General features: G+C 44.3%; 1 protein-coding gene across 2 annotated transcripts in view; it reads right to left on the bottom strand.

Annotated features, from left to right (window-relative positions):
* The window catches only part of BLOS1 (GCN5L1 family protein), a 42,713-nt gene extending 32,653 nt beyond the window's left edge, over positions 1 to 10,060 (bottom strand). The window contains exon 1 of one of the 2 annotated variants that reach the window (XM_086806652.1): positions 9,987 to 10,060. The gene's annotated coding sequence lies outside the window, so the exon portion shown is untranslated. Of the gene's footprint in view, positions 1 to 9,755; positions 9,876 to 9,986 lie in introns of those variants that run through there. The other variant, XM_086806651.1, reaches the window with a different exon arrangement.
* Between the last annotated feature and the right edge of the window lie 8,636 nt (positions 10,061 to 18,696).

The raw sequence follows: 18,696 nt of genomic DNA, 5'->3' as shown, positions 1-18,696 counted from the left end.
GGAAAAACAAGCTGTTTCTTACGGACAGCGAAGAGAGAGTAGGGAGAGTGTCAAACTACTGCCCGCCAGTCGCCCAGAAGAGAGAGAGAGAGAGAGAGTGAATGTCCATGTACGGCGCTGCTGTACTTGTTGTACGGCACAGTTGCACCTACTGTACGGCCTGTACCAGCGCACGAGAGAATATGGACTGCCCGGCCTGTTATCCTTAGTACGACCAGCGCAAAACAAAGGGAAAGAAGCTGCCTGCACCTGCACCTGCTGTATGGCCAGATCATAGAAGAGCATCTGCTGCTGTACCGCCAGTCACTCAAGAGGGAAAAACAAGGCAAGTCGGCCTGTAGAGAGAGAAAGCGCCAAGTATGCTGAAGAGGGAGGCGCTTGATGATAAAACAGCCCCCAAGCCCTCCTTTAATAGAATCGACCAGTTCTATATTAGGTGTGTTTTTCCCTTTTTGGCTAAAAGTGAATAAACCAGCCCAAAATATCAACTTTATGCTTTTTTTCCCTAACTTGTTAGGCAAGTCTCAAGGAAGCGCCTCTTTCTGTCCTCATAAACGTACCCAAAATAATAATAAGCCCAGCCACACTTAAGTGATGTGTGAACATGCCGACTCCACTTTTCTTCCATGGAAAATCCCCATTCACACCTTGGTTCCCGACAGAGTGTCAAACAGTGTTCAAGACTGGTGAGAGGACCAAATTGGTGACATAGGGACGCAGGGAGGAGTTTGTATTTCTGTCAGTGAGCAGTTACCATCTTGATTGAAGAGGATAGCGTTGGCTTCCTCAATGTTTATGCCCCAAAACGCCGCTGCAGGTAGAACCCTCTTTTGGAGCACAGTCCGGCCGGGCGGCCCTTCCCCACCCTGACTTTTGGTGCGTGGGTGGTGACTTCAACATGATGATAGAAGCAGCAGAGGACTGACTTGGGGTGGCACAGCCATAGTCTTACGAGCAGAGTACTCTGCCTGGGAGAAGATGATACTAGTACTTAGGCGACAGGACCCTTGGCATCTTCCAAAGTTTGGGCGCAGTCCAAGAAGCCTGCGATCGGATAGGAGGTGCACCGGCCCCAACCTCTCTAGACTTGACAGGTTTTACGTTGATGAGTGGGCTTGCAACCGTGGGGGCATGATTGGTATCTTGGCAGACACTACTTTTTCATATCATGCCCCGATTATTCTGTCTCTAGAGGACCCCTGGAGGCATGACATGCAAGCGAGCTCTAGGGATTCCGGACAGCCTCATTCAGGACCCTAAGATCTACAAGCAGGATAGAGCAGATTCAGGCGAGACTGGACTTTTCCTGTGACATGAGAGGGATGATCGTAGTAAAAGAACATTAAGCTAATACTAAACTTCACTTAATGATGCTTTAAGAGATAGACAATGGTGTCAATGAGCACCCCGGCGGCGGCCGAGCATTGGCGGCAACAGGGGCTCTCCCCTGCCTTTCTTAGGGACTTCTGGCAGCGCCTTTGGGCCAGCTTCTGGCCCCGGAAGGTGACGCTGTTTCTCTGGCTCACAGCGCATAGAGGACTGGCTGTGGGGGCTTGGCTAGCTTTCGGCAGTCACCCAGCGTCCTGCCCTCGGTGCGGCCATGCACAGGAGTCGCAGCGGCACTACTTATGGGATTGCCCACAGGCACAGCAGGTCTGGCAGCGCGCTCTCAAGATGGTTTTTGCAGGCTCACCAGGTGAGATGCTGGTGACGTGGGGTGCGGTGGCTTGGGCCACGGACAGCGGCCCGGCCCTTGGATATGAGGACGTCCTTGGCAGTGCGACCATCCAGGTCTCTGACAGGGCGATGGCGGTGGTTCCGACGCCAGACTTCTCTTCGGCAGTCCCTCAGGAGGGGGTCGGGCACAGATGGGAGTTGATCAGCAGCATGACGGCTTGGCACATTTGGAGAGCCCGATGCAGGGAGGCCATTGACCGCCAGGCGGCTCCACCGGTGGAGGTCATACAGGCCCTCTGGGTGGACATCATTCACACCTTGAGAGGTCACTGGGGGAAACTCCAGGGCGACTCGGATCGCATGAGAGGGCGCCGCAAGGCTTTCCTCCGCACTAGGCAGCCTGGCCCTTTCCTCACCGCGAGGGGCAAGGATGTCACTTGGCACTACAGGCCTCCAGTTTGGGTTTTCTCACCTCCCACATGTACTACTAGGTAGCCCCCCTCCCCGAGAGCGGCCAGCCACGGGGGTGGAGCTCAGGAGTTCACTGTGTTTTTATCCCTCCTTGCGAGGTGAGCTTTGTAGCCTTATGGCGTTTTCTCATTAACTAATAGAAGGATCTTTTTTCCGGGGGAAAAAAAAAAAAAAAAAAAAAAGACAATGGTGTCAATGCAATGCAGTGTAGCTATATTAAATGCAATGGTTACAATGAAGATCTATGAATAGATCTATGCTGAATATCCTTCTCAGAATGAGAGAGATATGCTGAATGCTAATGATGATGACTAATTCCTTCTCCAATGCTGAGGTCAACCCTTGGATGCCGGCTTTCCTCTATGTAGAAGGTAGGAGATGACTGATCTAACTGCTGAATATGCTAAATACTGAATGCTAGATGCTGAACTCCTCTCCCTCTTAGGGTCTTGGGCTGAAGACCACCGAGCGATGATGAGATGATATGAGCTGAATGATGTGCTGCCTTGTATATGTTATAATGATGCTGGTCGGGCTGGTATGCTGCTGTCGGCCAGATGACTGGATCATCACGACTTCTTTAAATGCTCAATATGCTCTGTCGGCTGCAAATAATGCCCACGACTGCTGTCCATTCCAGTCAGCTGGTTGTAGATGATCAGTCGGCTGCTGTCCACAGTCCACGACTGGATGCTTGAGTGCCCTAAATGCTCTTAAATGCTTTGTACTTGATGTGGGTGCTGTAGAAGCCCCAAACACAAGCTCATGCTGTGCTTTATGATGTAAATGCCTAGATAAATGGATTAATGCTTGCTAAATGCTTATCATGTCACTTGTACAACCCATAGGGTGTGCACATGACATTCCCCACTGCTAAACTGTTGCTAGGTGGTACACCTGGCAACCTTTCGACTCCTTTGCTGATCCTCCTCCACTGAAACCACTGCCCCCTTTTGACTTCTTCTGCCGGGACTAAGGTCGAGTACAAGAATTGAATCCTTTGAGCCAAAGACTTCATCACAGTGGAAACTGAATGGCAAATGTTGCTAAAACTGCTTGGAAATACCTGAGTCACCCTTGACCTGTCTGTGGAATCCTTTCACACACCATCTCCATTGTTCCTAAACCTCTGAACCTCCTGAGGCGATGTTGCAGTAAACTTCCACCTTCTTATGTGGAAGAGAACCCCCTGCTGCCAACTGAAACCCAAAAGTCCATTTACTCCTTTGATGATGGATGTCACTCTTCCCCAGAAAACTCATGGGTAAAACCTATCTGCCTTGCAGATGCAAAATGCTAGACTCACTGCTAGGATGACTACTATGCTGATGCAAGCCATGTGAAACCCTATATGCTATGCAAGATTGCAGATGGATGGATTATTGATGCATGCCTAAGGGGAAAACCCTAGGGATGGCCTGCAAGATCTTGAGAACTGGATTTAAATGAGCGGAAGCAACTAACATGTTGGCTTATTGAATGACTTAAGGAATGAACATGAACTAAGGCTGCTTACCCTGTAAAGCTCTGATACCAATGTGACATGCGAGGGATGATCGTAGTAAAACAACCTTAGGCTGATACTAAACTTCCGTTAATGATACTTAAGAGATAGACAATGGTGTCAATGCAGCTCTATTAAATGCAGTGGTTACAATGCAATACAATGCAGCTCTATTAAATGCAACTCTATTAAATGCAGTGGTTACAATGAAGATCTATGAATAGATCTATGCTGAATATCCTTCTCAGAATGAGAGATATGCTGAATGCTGATGATGATGACTGATTCCTTCTCCAATGCTGAGGTCCACCCTTGGATGCCGGCTTTCCTCTATGTATGAGGTAGGAGATGACTGATCTGATTGCTGAATATGCTGAATACTGAATCTTGGATGCTAAACTCCTCACCCTCTTAGGGTCTTGGGTTGAAGACCACCAAGCGATGATGAGATGATATGAATTAAATGATGCGCTGCCTTTTATATGCTATAATGAATTGTATGCTGCTGTCGGCCAGATGACTGCACCATCACGACTTCTTTAAATGCTCAATATGCTCTGTCGGCTGCAAATAATGCCCACAACTGCTGTCCATTCCACTCAGCTGGTTGTAGATGATCAGTCGGCTGTTGTCCATAATCCACAACCGGATGCTTGAGTGCCCTAAATGCTCTTAAATGCTTTGTACCTGCTATGGGTGCTGTAGAAGCCCCAAACACAAGCTCATGTTGTGCTTTATGCTGTAAATGCCTAGATAAATGGATTAATGCTTGCTAAATGCTTATGGATGCCATGTCACTTGTACAACCCATAGGGTGTGCACACGACATTCCCCTCTGCTAAACCGTTGTTGGGTGGTACACTTGGCAACCTTTCGACTCCTTTGTTGATCCTCCTCCACTGAAACCACTGCCCCCTTCTGACTTCTTCTGTCGTGACTAAGGTCGACTACAGGAGTTGAATCCTTTGAGCCAAAGACTTCATCACTGTGGGAACTGAATGGCAAATGTTGCTAAATCTGCTTGGAAATACCTGAGTCACCCTTGACCTGTCTATGGAATCCTTTCACACACCATCTCCGTCGTTCCTGACTGTCCTGAGGCGATGTTGGAGCAAACTTTCGCCTTCATATGTGGAAGAGAACCCCCTGCTGCCAGCTAAAACCCAAAACTCCATTTACTCCTTTGATGATGGATGTCACTCTTCCCCAAAAAACTCATGGGTAAAACCTGTATGCCTTGCAGATGCAAAATGCTAGACTCACTGCTAGGATGACTACTATGATGACGCAAGCCATGTGAAACCCTATATGCTATGCAAGATTGCAGATGGATGGATTATTGATGCATGCCTAAGGGGAAAACCCTAGGGATGGCCTGCAAGATCTTGAGAACTGGATTTAAATGAGCGGAAGCAACTAACATGTTGGCTTATTGAATGACTTAAGGAATGAACATGAACTAAGGCTGCTTACCCTGTAAACCTCTGATACCGATGTGACATGTGAGGGATGATCGTACTAAAACAACCTTAGGCTAATACTAAACTTCACTTGATGATGCTTAAGAGATAGACAATGGTGTCAATGCAATGCAATGCAGCTCTATTAAATGCAGTGGTTACAATGAAGATCTATGAATAGATTTATGCTGAATATCCTTCTCAGAATGAGAGAGATATGCTGAATGCCAATGATGATGACTGATTCCTTCTCCAATGCTGAGGTACACCCTTGGATGCCGGCTTTCCTCTATGTATGAGGTAGGAGATGACTGATCTGACTGCTGAATATGCTGAATACTGAATGCTGGATGCTGAACTCCTCACCCTCTTGGGGTCTTGGGCTGAAGACCACCAAGCGATGATGAGATGATATGAACTGAATGATGCGCTGCCTTTTATATGCTATAATGATGCTGGTCGGGCTGGTATGCTGCTGTCGGCCAGATGACTGGACCATCACGACTTCTTTAAATGCTCAATATGCTCTGTCGGCTGCAAATAATGCCCACAACTGCTGTCCATTCCAGTCAGCTGGTTGTGGATGATCAGTCGGCTGCTGTCCACAGTCCACAACCGGATGCTTGAGTGCCCTAAATGCTCTTAAATGCTTTGTACCTGCTGTGGGTGCTGTAGAAGCCCAAACACAAGCTCATGTTGTGCTTTATGCTGTAAATGCTTGGATAAATGGATTAATGCTTGCTAAATGCTTATGGATGCCATGTCACTTGTACAACCCATAGGGCGTGCACGTGACATTTCCGCAGGCTCTGCTGAGTGCACATTGGATGCTGGCCTAGGGGAGATCAGCGGTTTCTTGCAAGAGGCAACCGAGTGCAGATTGGAGGGCTGTAGGGAGCAGGAGCAAAGTCTGAAGAGGGGTCTGGCCTCTTTACAGCGGCTGTTCCCCAAATAGCCCATGGATCAAGAGTCAGCTTGATGCCGCCCGCAGGGAGATTAGATCCATTGAGGAGAGGAGAGTGGAGTATAGATGCCACACCATAGCTTCATTCTGGACTCAGGCCGGTGACACAATCACAGGGGATTTCTTTGAGATAGCCAGCCCCCACAGGAGGAGAGATGGTGTTTGTAGGCTGCATGACCAGGATGAAGCTTTTGTTTCTAATACCCCCATGTGAGAGCCATCGCCACTTATTTCTTCAGATCTCTTCTCACAGGTGCCCCATTATCCCCACATGTGATGGAGGCGCACGAGAGGGTCTGGTGGCACACGAGAGAAGTGGTTCCCCCCTCTCTTCAGTCCTTCTTATTGACTCCATTCACTGTGGAGGAGCTGGTGGAGGCAGTGATGGCACTACCAAAGGGCAAATGCCCAGGGGCAGACGGGCTTCTAGTCTCATTCTTTCTTCGTCACTGGGACCTCTTGGAAGGCGACCTTCGAGCTGCCTTCAACAAGATTATGATCACAAGTGCCATGCCAGAGAGGCTCTCAGAGGGTTTGATACGCTCGATTCCTAAGGAGGGTGGTGAGAAATTGGAGATCCAACAGTGGAGACCCGTCACTCTTCTAGGGACCCCCTATAAGATCCTGGCCAAGGCCATCAACAAGAGACTTCAGCCCTTTCTCCCGAACTTGATTCATGACACTCAGGCCGGCTTTGTTCAGGATCAGAGCATTCTGGACAGCATATTCACCTTCTGGGAGGCGACAGCTTCAGCAAGGATGCAACAGCAGGACCTCATTGTGCTACTCCTAGACTTTGAGAAAGCTTATGATAGGGTGGATTGGAGCTTTCTCGAGGGCACGATGAGTCAGATGGGGTTCGCCGTAGAGTGGATTCGTGGAGTCTCGAGACTTTACTCAACCTCCCACAACTAGGTTCTCATTCAAGGAGCCCATGGTGACAAATTTCCCCTTTCTCGCTCGGTTCGACAGGGCTGTCCTTTGGCACCTTACCTCTTCTTATTCATCACCAAGGCCATGAGCAGTTTTCTTTCAGCACAGGGGACCGGACTTCAGGGAGTACGTCTCCCCCTTCGCATGCAAGAGGAGCTACTTGACTCAGAGTTTGCAGATGACACAGCCGCTTTCCTTTCTAGAGATGTGGGGAATCCCGCGGAGGCGATCGAGGTTTTTTGCCGCACATCAGGAGCACTGATCGACTGGCACAAGTCGTGTGGTTTTTAGGTAGGCTGTGCACCCACCCCGACTTGGCGCCTTTCCAGTGGATTCCAAGGGGCACTCCAATTTGCTATCTTAGTTGCCACGTTGGCATTGACATTTCTCCAGAGCAACAACTCGCCCCTCTTCTTCAGAGCGTTCGGAAGAAACTTTTATACTAGAGTTCGGAGACTCTCCCTAGTAAGTAGAGTGGTGGTGGCGAACCAAGTTCTTCTTGCCACCATGTGGTGCATCACTTCATGTTGGGCCTTCTCTCGAGCATGTATTGGCCAGGTATAGTGGTTGATCAGGAACTTCCTATGGGCCGGCAATGATGGGAGGCCAGCCAGGGCCAAGGTGGCATGGAGAGTGATCATTCAGCCACATAGTAGAGGGGGGCTAGGCCTCATTGATCCCGCTATTCAGAGCCATGCCCAGTTGGGCAAGCTGATCGTTAGAGGACTCCTACCCGATGGTGAGCCCTAGAAGGATTTTCTCTTGGCCCGGATTTCAACCGCACCCCGAGTCTACGGGACCCAGTACTAGATGGATTTTCACAAAGATGAAGGCCCGCGGTTTTAGCCCAGATTTTGAGGAGCGGCTTCGACAGCCTTCGGTTTGGAACTCCTTGATCCATTTACCCAGTGGCCACATGTTAGGGGCGCGACCTCATGTATCATGGGGCGCCTTGAGCATAGGACCAGCCAGGTCCCTTGGAGATTGGATCGCATACAGGCAGTTACCCCCAGAGGTGCACGAGAGAGGCCTGGCAAGGGTCCGGGGTATAGCCAAGCTCAGCATTGACATCAACTCAGCTATCTCTCCGGAGTGGTTGACCCCTATCCAGACCCGACTCCCCCAATGTGGCTAGGTGTGTTTACCAGGCATGATATTCTCGTGGCGGTCCACGAAGTAGATGAGGGCAGTGGTCTGCTCACTTTTTCTATTGGATCCCATGGCAGACTAGAGAGATCCGAGCTTCCCTTAGAGGATTGCAGTGGCTACACCTTGCAGAGGGTGAGGGTGATTGGTTTTTCGGGCACGGGAGTGGCACAAACCCAGCACTGGCCAAGGTGATTGGTTTTTCAGGCACGGGAGTGGGGTGGCCAAGGAGAGATTCTGGCAGCAGTGCCAACCTCTCACGCGCCTACAGTGGGACCCGGGAGAGTGGACTTAGCATGACCCCGTAGATCGAGAGGAGACCCTAGATGGCCCCTTCTTTGCTTATACAGTGCGACTAGGCCGTAGGATCTGGATGCCAGAGATTGATGGCACCCTGGCAGCAGCAGCACATGGACAATCTCAGGGCCTCTCACAACACATCCTTTCAGATTTTTGGAAGAGGCTTTGGGATAGTTTTCGGCCTAGAAAGATCACCCTCTTTCTTTGGTTGATGGCACACAGGCGCTTGGCGGTCAGTACTTGGCTGGCAGTTGGAGGTCGGCCAGCAGCTTGCGGCCACCCTCGGGAGTCTCAGCGACATTGTCTTTGGGATTGCTCTAAGGCTCAGCAGATTTGGCAGCGGATTCTCCGCATCTTCACTATGGACGGTCCCAAATACTCATCTGGAGAACTTGTCCTTTATCACTGCTAGCTATGTAAATGATTTTGAGATTTGACCTTCATAGGTTAAGGTTTTATTGGGTTTTAGGATTATCTAGTATGCTTTTATACTTTGCAAGGGTCAAGTTTGTACACACATTTGATGTTATCAATCCATGTAATCCCTTTCTTTTGATGGAGCAAGTAAAGTCATCCACGTCATCCTCTCCACCCTCATCACTCTCCTATGAAGATCTAGTTTTGGGAGGGCTGGACCTGGCAACACTGGCAATACAGCCCCCAATGTGGCTCTTCCAACCATCTCTACGGACTCTTTCTCCAAAAGCAGCATGCCATGGAAGGAGCCCCCCTCATTGTTGGGCATTTTACCTACTAGATAGTTGTTATCTGCCCTAGAGCAAATGTGTTCTCTTATTAGTGGAGGAACAACCCACACTAAGAGGGATCCTTCTGGGACTTACAGGGGGTTGGTCATCATATACTTAGAGGGGTCTTGCGTATGCAGCTCCTACCTGGATAACAACCTCAATTTGAGCTTTGTCCTATCAAATATGGCAAACACAACCCAAGAGAGCATTAATGAAAGGCACGCAAACGGATCCTGCAACTGCTCCAAAGATTTTGAGGCTGCCTAGCCAACTAGCTGGCCATGATTAAATATGCTTAGTTCAGCCCCTCTAAGGTCCAACCTTACAGACTCCGACCACTTGATTGCTTATTTTTTTGGATAGCCCTGCAACATATTGTACTAAAGGAAGGCCCCCAATAATTAATGGCAATTCAGGCATGCTCTAGCCCCTCTAAGCTCTGGGTCTTGAAGATATTCCAAGATTGATCAGAAATACAACCTTGGGAAAAAAATAAAAATAAAAAACTTATCTCCTTAAGCATCTCAATAATAATCACAAGCAAGTCTTACCAGTTTATGCAACGGTCATCGAAAAACCCTCGGACAGCAAAGCGAAAGGATGGAGGAAATATGCGAGCCCTCAATAAAATTGTTTCCCCTTTCATTAAAATTTATGATTATTATTATTATTACTACTGTTAGAGACTTAGCCCTTGAATCAAGACCAAGACACTTTTCATGAAGTAAGCAGGTTTAAGTTTTGATCACACCCTATTTCACAATCACTTCATAACTACTTACCACTTTACGAACACCTTCACATACCACTTCACAAATTGCTTTGTGGTCGCTTCACAAACCACTTCATAGACTTCATGGTAAAAAAAACTTTATATCCTTCCTATCTTCTCATTCCATCAATCATCAAGTCTCCTACTGCTAGCATCCTCCAGCATCTTACCTCTACACTTGTGCACATTCTTCTTTGAGGTTGTCACTCTATAGCGTATTAGAGTTACATTCATACGTACATACATACACACACACACACATGTGTATATATATATATATATATAGGTTGTCACTCTATAGCGAATTAGAGTTACATTCATACGTACATACATACACACACACACGTGTGTGTGTATATATATAGGTTGTCACTCTATAGCAAATTAGAGTTACATTCATACGTACAAACACACTCACACACACACACACACGTGTATATATATAGAGATATATATAATTGTCTCTACGACAAAAAGCTTAACCGCCTTCTTTATAAGATCCAATCTTACATTGAGCCAGATGGTCTCAATGTAAGACCCAATCACCATCATTAGCATAGTGCATGCTTTGAATCTTTAGTTATAAGTGCTACCATGTCAAAAGGCAGATGACCCTAGATCCATGTATAAAGAGACTTTCCAACTCATCCATCAAAGGTTTCATAAAGATATGGTAAAGTTTGCTTGAGCTTTCAGTAATTTTCTTGCAATTGAATGGAATAAATAACACAGGTATTATTCCAATCAACAAAGTGGTTTGAGAGTCCAAGCATACGATAAGTTTATTGTGCCATTCTTCCTACCTTTTGCATGTCACCCACTCATTTGTGATCTCTACTTTTGAACCTAGTATGTCTCCTTGAGTTCCCTACATCCAAGGGAGGAGTACACTATTCTTGTCCATTGGCTACATGGGGACAATTATTTTTTATAGCCCTCCTTGAGTCCCCTACATCCAAAGGAGGAATACACTACCCTTGTCCACTGGTTGCATGGGGACGAGCATTTTTTTTTTTGCCCTTCTTATACTTTTGAACCTACTTTGTCTCCTTGAGCCCCTATATCCAAGGGAGGAGTACACTTTTCTAGTCTCCTTGAATCCCCTATATCCAAGAGAGCCATTGGTTACATTGGGACAAGCATTGTTTCTAGCCCTCCCTCTACTTTTGAACCTACTTTGTCTCCTTGATTCCCCTACATCCAAGCAAAACTATTCTTTTCCACATTGGGACAAGCATTCTTTCTAGCTCTCTCCCTCACTTTTCCCAAATTGGCTCTAAGGGTCATGTTCCCCATACCCCACCTCTTACACTCAGTAGGCAAACTTGCTCTTGTAGGCAATAATAATGAATCCGTTCTTTTATTTTTTTTAAAATTCTCTTATTAGATTGGAGTTCTTCGTGCTAGATATAAAATGCTCAACTACATTAGAGGCACATCATGCTAGATTGGACAATATTGAATCCTTTTTTTTTAATTCTCTTATTAGATTGGAGTTCTTCATGCTAGATATAAAATGCTCAACTACATTGGAGGCACATCGATATCTATATAAGCACCAGGTTTATTAGAGAGCGAGACAGAGAGGAATAACAACAAGAATAAGATGATGATGATGCCGATGATGAGTCTTTTAATGATGAAGCCAATCCAACAAACTGCATATGATCCATAAGACATCACTAAAATGCCAAGAATGAGACTTAATCTTGGGATCTCTCGATTAAGAGTTTAATGCATAAGCAACCACTCCACTGTGCATTTATGCATGCACATACATGCATACGCAAATGCACGCACACACATGCACATGCATGCACACACACACTTTTTTGTGAAACCACTGCTTCATTAAGGAAAGTATGGTACAGTCATAGCTATCCCAAGGTGGGACAACTACTACTCAGATACTAGAAATAGTGGGAAAACACCTCCAATTGTTTTAAGGAAAGATCTCTGAGGTCAAAAGAATCTCGAAGTGAAAGTATATGACCTCCTCATGGCAAAAAAATAGTTGATTTCGTGGTAGATCATCCACAAAGCCTAGTATCTAAGTCCAAGAAAAGAAAATTGTGTAATCTAGCAAAGGCAAAGAAAGGCACCCGAATATCCAAAAGAATTTCCCAAAGTTGTTGCTAGGAAATTGCACTCTCAAGTGCCCTGACAGTCTTTAGAGGAGAGCATGAGAAGAGGGGCATCCCCATAACAAATGAATATCTATATCTTGGCAATGAGAACACCTTTTGCAAGAGCCAGGTTCAATGTTTCTCTTAGCCAAGAAGGTGCCAATCAGGAGTGCACCCACATTACATCTCCACAAGAAAAGTAATTGTTTGAGAGGTAATTTGCTCTTCCAAATTGTGGTCAAAGAGGCCTTCCACCAACAAAGAGGTTTGTTTACATGCCACAACTGATTTGCATGTGTCTGTATCCAAGGTGGCGGGAGCATAATTTTATAAGCTCTAGCTACCACAAGGTGATGGAAAGAGAAAGGAGAGTAACATAGAAGCTACCTATCAAATTTCCAGTTTCTTGATCTGTCCTCCTCCTAAAGTGGAGGCAGTGGTTGAAAATCTTGTAATATAGACATAACTTCATACATGCACGTGATGCATACCCAAATTGTATCTTTTGACAGCCTATGGAAAAGAAAATTTATTGCCTTGATCAACAACAACATCATCAACTAAGCATACGTTAAAGTTGGAGAGGAAGTATGATTTTCTGGGTTGTAGTGCAGCTAGTGAGTGTTAAAAAGCCCTGCACTAAAAGTATACTTTCTTTTCGCAAAAAGTTACCTCTATCTGGAGGTCTAACTGACTAAGAAATACGACAAAGACACATTTGCCAGTCATGTGTGAGCATGGTGGAATAAGGGTAGCTCACAATCCGGCCTTCAAAGCTTCCAAATATGATGTCTTGGTGGCAAACTGTTCAATCCCCAAAAGCCTTTATTTTCATTGTCGTAATCAAATGTGCCAACATCAAAGTCCAAGATTTCTTCTGGTGAAGGAATTCAAGAAGTAGAATTGCCTTTCTTGCAATGACATGGTAGCGAATGTTAAGTATATTCAAACCTCCATGCATTTTGGGAGTGCATACAAGTTCTTTTTTGAGTAATCTAATGGCCTTTCTATGTGCTTTTGTCCACCATGAACATTCCAAATATTTGGACATGAAAGTGTCAATATCCTTATTTGATCAAGGCACAAGAGGCAAGTGGAATTGAACATATGCCATGATAATGGATTGGATAATATGTAGTCATACATGTAATGGCCATGTCAATAGTTTCCAATACTCAATCTTGTGATTTAGCTTCCAAAACCCATTGCCTTTCTTTCTTGAGAGACACTTTCATCTAGTAGGATATCCAAGATATCGTACTATCTGGTCAGGAGGTAATATGAGTCATGGCCAAAGAATGGAATGCCAGTCACATTCTTTAAGAGACAAAAGCTTCGACTTAGTGAAATTAACCTTTAATCCAACAGCTAATCCATATGGCTTCAACACATCCATGATTGTATTAACATTATGTTGTGTGTTCTTGGGAAAGAAGAAGGAATCATCTACATATGCTTGACCAACAAATTCACTGGCTCCTATAATGTCAATACCATGTAGCCTTCCTTCTACAATCAAAATGTCCATGTATAAGAGCATTGGGTGAGTAGCTATTGCATAAAGTAAGGCACTGAGTGGGACATCCCTGCCCCACAGATTGTCTAAGATTCCATGAAGTAGAGAGTTCATTTCCAATAATACATTAGGCTGTCCCTTCCTCATACACAGCCACCAATATATGATATTCCTTATTTTTAGACCAAAACCCATTTTGTCCAGCACTTGAGCTTTGAATTGGCATTGAATTGTGTTAAACACCTTTCCAATATCTATTTGCATTATGAGTAGGCATTTGTAATGTTATCCATGCAGGCATTTGCAATGTTATCCATGATTTGTCGCCTAGGCATAAAACCATATTAAGCAGGGTGCAGCCCATTATGAAGGGCATCTTTCAATATTTTGACCAACATTTTAGCAAACTAGCTTGTAAATGACAAGCATAAGGGTGATAGGTCTCCAATTTGTTAGTTTATCACATAGCTATTTTTTAGGAAGCAAGTGCACCAGACCTTGCTTCCAAGATGCTGGAAGCACACCAGAGTGCTAACAAATATTAATCATATAAAGAACTTCATTCTTGAGTAAATCCCAATACTCAAGAAAGAACTCTACTGTGAAGCCATCCTAGCCAGTAGATTTCCATTTCCCTAAACCATGCACGGCATCATGTAGCTCTTCCTCTATAAAAGACATTTCCATTTTCATTACTTTCTAAGGCATAAAAATTTGGTTAACTTGCTAAAACAAACATGATGCACATGTACGGTTTGCTGCGATGGCTATGTAGGGGCAACAAAAAAGGCAGTAAAATGGTTCAATACTTCTCTCTCTAGTAACTGATGCTTATTTTGAGTCCTATACCCATTATCCTTTTGGAGTATATGAATGGTTTAATACTTATATCTCTAGTTGATGTTTATTTAGAGTCTACTGCCCATTGTTTATGAATGGACTGACTCTGCGTGAAAGTATGCAGATTGTTAAAGAAGGCCTTTGAAGAGCAACCTTTATCCCTGAGAGTTTTTCATCTCGCCCTAATTTGCCATTTTTAGAGTTTCCTGGCATCATTGCATTTCAAGCAATTTTGGGCCTCTAGAAGATCATCCTCCTGATCTCTAGCATCTAGTCTCCTATACTGACTATACTCCGTTAGTAATTATATTGTTGATTTTGCATTCAACGCATTTTGCCTTTCCATGCCTATATACCATTTCCCATATTTTTGAATATCATCCTAAAGTCTGATTGCAAATCTTTACCATGCCAGATCTACATCTATTTGCATGTGGAGCTTTATAGGCCAAATTTCAACTTGTAAACCACCAAAACTTTGAATTACTCATGTGTAGCTATTATTGACTATAAGCAATTTCTTGTGAGGCAATGGTACATCATGCATAGTCATGACAAAATACAAAGTCATCCATAAAGGGAAATGATGTGAAGTTTTCATAGAGAAATGTATTGACATAACATAAGTAAAGGCATCAAACCTGATCTGCATTTAGAATATACCATCGATCCAATTTGGCCCAGTAGCTGCGTTGTGGTGGAAGGTATATCCTTTTTGGGTAGGTAATATATGCTTCCACAAGTCACATGCTTTCATACTTTGAAGTACATTTTACAATCATACTTTGAAGTACATTTTACAATGTCCTTTTCTCAAAAGCCATTATATGTGATCTGTGAGAGCTCTTGTCTTCATAGTTTGGTGAATTATTAAAGTCACCACATAAAAAAGCACTTGTGACCCATGGATATGCTTGCACTTGTTGCCACATTTGAGCTAAGATTGTAGATGTTTGCGAAGCATATACAGTTGCAAATTCAAATATTTCACCATTCACCATACATTGAATGATCATCCATCTACCTCGAGGATCATTATAAGCCAGTTGAGGCTATAGCTTATGCTTGACCAATATGGTAGCACTAGGAAAATCATGATTACTAGCATAAAAGATATGAAAACCTACAAAGCAACCTTCCCTCCTAGCAAAGGAATGTTGGTCATGAGCAGCCTCTATTAATTTATTTGACAGAGGCCTTGTACATTATATGTCAAATATCTAAGTGGTATATACATATTTACATGTTTTGTAACCATAGCAAGAGTTGCTAAGTTTCCACGAACATGGCTGCCTGGCTCCTTGCTGCATAGCCATGTTCAACATTAACCATAGCATTTGAATCACTTGCATTTCTAGGGTCATGCACAACATTTGCAAGTAGTAGTGTCTGGGTTTTCTCATATAATGGATCAGCCCTCATAGTTGTTGACCAAAGCCGACCAACACCTATGACATCATTAGATATTTCATTGGTGTGGCATCCTAGTTAAAGCAACCTCTGTCCAATTATGCAAGACAATAGGTCTCGATCTTGCCATTTTTTTGGGGGTCTCCCAAGCATTTGTATCCAGCTTTTCTTTCTCCTTAGGTTTTGGCATAGAGAACTAGTGGATGCAACTTTCGTTTTGCCTTTATTTTCAAGCGTGCATGTACATGCACGCACATGCACACACACACACACACACACACACACACACACACACACACAAAACACTCTTACACATACAACATGGGTATACATACACATGCTCACTCACATATACAAGCACATGCAACATGTGCATATATACACACACTCACTCACTCACTCAGAGCAATCAATTTCATTCTTCTCAAAGCACCATAAGCTTCAAAATTGAATCTAATAGTCTCTGCTAGTATACATCACTATTTGTTGGAATTAGGGTTGCAGAAAAGTACACAAAGCTTGGAGAAGAAGAAGCAAGAATGCACACAACACACAGTGTATTAGATTGTGTCAATGTACAAAGATAAGTTAGCCCTAGAATAATGGGCGTATATACAAGCCGAGGAAAAAAAACCTCCTAAAGAGGGAAAAAGTGCCCCGACGGTCCTAAGTGTGTTCACACACATCACTGCCTATATATATAGTAACAAATCCCCCCTGGGAGTGATGGTGTGAACGAGAGCTGGCACCCATGTATAGGGAAGTGCCATGCCCGAAGTAGATCAGTCCACAAAGGGGAGCAAGCCCAAAGCTTTACGGAAAGCTTCAAACTTCTCATGAGGAAGCGCCTTTGTGAAAATATTGGCGAGATTATCCTGTGTTGGCACATATGCCAAGCTGATCTCTCCTGTTGAGAGTCTCTCCCTGACATAGTGATAATGCACCTCAATGTGCTTTGTGCGAGCATGAAAAACTAGGTTTCTCGCAACTGCCAATGCGCTTTGACTGTGTGTGTAGATAGAGTTGGCAGACTCCTGTCCAACACCCAAGTCAGCCAATAAGCCGTCTGAGCCACACACACTCAACCGTCAACCATGATATGCATGAGCTACCGAGCATGAAACAAAAACCACTTATGGACACTCTTGTGTCATAGCAACCAGCCCAATCTGAGTCCGAAAAAGCATGTAAATCTGGCGGCAACAATCCCCCCTTGGGATAAAATAGCCCAAGATGTATGGTGCCACTCAAGTAGCGAAAGATGCGTTTAACTGCCTTCTAATGCTGAGACCCTGGGCTATGCATAAACCTGCTCACATGTGAGACTGCAAACTGAATGTCCGGCCTCGTAATGCATACGTAAATGAGGCAACCAACAGCTGTCTGATATAGTGTGACATCAAAGTGATCACCAGTATCATGAAGACTCAACTTCAAACCTGTCTCCATTGGAGTAGCAATAGGCTTGCAGTCTTCAAGGCCAAATCTCCGCAACAATGTCTCAATATACTTTGTCTGACACAAAGCAATACCTCCATCACACTGCTTAAATTGTATCCCCAAATAATGATGCAAATGCCCCAAATCTGAATCTCAAAAGAAGCATTCAAACCAGCCTTAAAATCAGCAATATGACTCTCATTTGGTCCTGTGAGCAGCATGTCATCGACATAGAGAGCAATGATTAGATGTACATCATCCACGCGTTTAATATACAAAGTGCTTTCTGTTGGACTATTCTCAAAACCATGTGCAGTCAAATATGTATGTATCTTTTCATACCAAGCTCGTGGAGCTTGCTTTAAACCATATAAAGCCTTTTTCAACCTGCACACTTTGTTTTCCTGCCCTCTTTGAACAAAACCACGAGGCTGCAATACATACACCTCCTCATGCAAATCTCCATTCAAGAACACAGTCTTTATGTCCAACTGATGTACATTCCAACCATTATGAGCTACCAATGCACAAATGCTACAAATGGTAGTCATACGACAAGTGGGAGCAAAGGTCTCATCAAAATCAATGCCCTTTTCTTGAGCATAACCCTTTGCAACAAGTCTAGCCTTATAGCGATCAACACTGCCATCTAGCTTTCGTTTCAACTTAAAAACCCACTTACATCCAATGACCTTTTTACCAATAGGCAAATCACACAAAGACCATGTACCATTCTTCATTATAGCATCATATTCACTTTGCATTGCAGCCAACCAATTTTTTGATTTTTGTGCCTCATTAAATGAAAGAGGTTCTTCCTCTTCACACATACTAGACACAGCCAAAGCATAACAATCTGATGCATAAGAGGCATGCTGAAAACCTGAACGAGTATGACTAGACACAGCCAAAGCATAACAATCTGATGCATAAGAGGCATGCTGAAAACCTGAATGAGTACGACTAGACATAGGTGCATCAATTTTACTATCACACGCAAGGTTTGCACCAGCCATTTAGGCATACCTCTAGCCTGCTCATTTTCAGCCCTATCCTCATAAATTACATCCTGTAAATCTGCATCAGAAATAGGCTAATCTATGATGTCGTTTGAAATCTACATAGGCTGAATATTTGCCTCATTAGGACTTACATTTGAATTCCCACCTGTAAACAGAGGCAACAACATATCAAATACATCCCGTGACTCACACCTGTCTCTTTGGTACATTTGAATATTTGCCTCATTAGGACTTCCATTTGAATTCCCACCTGTAAACAGAGGCAACAACATATCAAATACATCTCGTGACTTACACCTGTCTCTTTGGTACATGATAACAAAGGCTGCATAGCATTTTCCATAAAAACAACATCTCGACTAATCA

Source organism: Cibotium barometz, chromosome 12 (genome assembly GCF_041138505.1).
Source record: "Cibotium barometz isolate CiBa-2024 chromosome 12, ASM4113850v1, whole genome shotgun sequence".
Taxonomy (NCBI): domain Eukaryota; kingdom Viridiplantae; phylum Streptophyta; class Polypodiopsida; order Cyatheales; family Cibotiaceae; genus Cibotium; species Cibotium barometz.
The sequence above is the reverse complement of the archived record's forward strand: the minus strand, read 5'-3'. Positions and strand labels throughout refer to the sequence as shown.